This window comes from Apium graveolens, chromosome 4 (genome assembly GCF_009905375.1).
Source record: "Apium graveolens cultivar Ventura chromosome 4, ASM990537v1, whole genome shotgun sequence".
Lineage (NCBI taxonomy): Eukaryota > Viridiplantae > Streptophyta > Magnoliopsida > Apiales > Apiaceae > Apium > Apium graveolens.
Genome location: NC_133650.1, coordinates 55,653,998 through 55,655,113, shown reverse-complemented (window position 1 = coordinate 55,655,113; position 1,116 = coordinate 55,653,998).

Here is a 1,116-nt window from a genome sequence, read left to right as displayed (position 1 = left end):
GCCACATATACTCACATATCATATTTAATACAAAATATATCACACACCATAATGCAACACTGGGCTTGGATGATCTCGACTCACAACTTAAGTCACTTGGTCGCTAAAACTAGACAAATCTCTAAATTTTAGCTTCCTTACTGTGCCTTTACTTAACTATCCAAAACCTATTGACCCTCACTTGGGCCTTAATTCTAATGGCTTTATACTATCTTGCAACCATAGCGGTCAACCTAGGTCTTACTCATAAGTGCTCTAAAACTATGTGTAAGTGAAAGTGTCACTAAGGAAAATTTCAGAATGACATCTATGGTTTCTTGAGTGCATTAGACACTCTAAAATACAAGTTACCTCCAAATTTACACTAGACTTTTCTGACCATAAGTTCATCCCAAACTTGATGTCGCTCAAGGTCCTAGCTTGGGCCTTTGGGCTAAGCTTAAAGTCTATGGTTCCCTTGGTTTTCTGGCGAAAATGCCCTGACTTGAACTAACTTGTGACACATGGTTCTAACTCAATCTATGAACTATGGTTGGAAAAACTCTCTGACACTCCCTCTAACTAAGGCCCAACAGGGCCTAATGAGGGCCTACCTATGACATGGTCAAAACTTCCTATTCTCTAAGTTGCACACAAAAAAACTGTCCCCTGCAGGACAGACTTTGAGGCCCAAGCAAGAAGCTAGCATTAGGAGTATATAAAAGGTTTAGGTGTTTGTTGAAGGTTTATAAGTAATTTGGTTAGGTGCACAAGTGAAATAACAAAACTGTACCCGCTGGATAGATTTTGTGATTTCACTTGTGCACCTACCAAATGACTTATAAACCTTCAACAAAACACCTAAACCTTTTATATACTCCTAATGCTAGCTTCTGGTGTCTTGGGCCTCAAGTGCACAACAAATGCTCATTCAAAACTTCCCCATAAACTAGTGCATCAAATCTGGAAAAATGAAAACAAACACCTAATCCCTTTCCACCTTGATCCACTAGAACCAAGCATTTCCAACTTTCCAAGAAAACCTAGTGTCTTAATGTCCTAAATAGTGACTCAACAGAAGGGGAGATCATCCCATGCCCAGATCAACAACATGCAACTAAAAATAGGACATGCAAC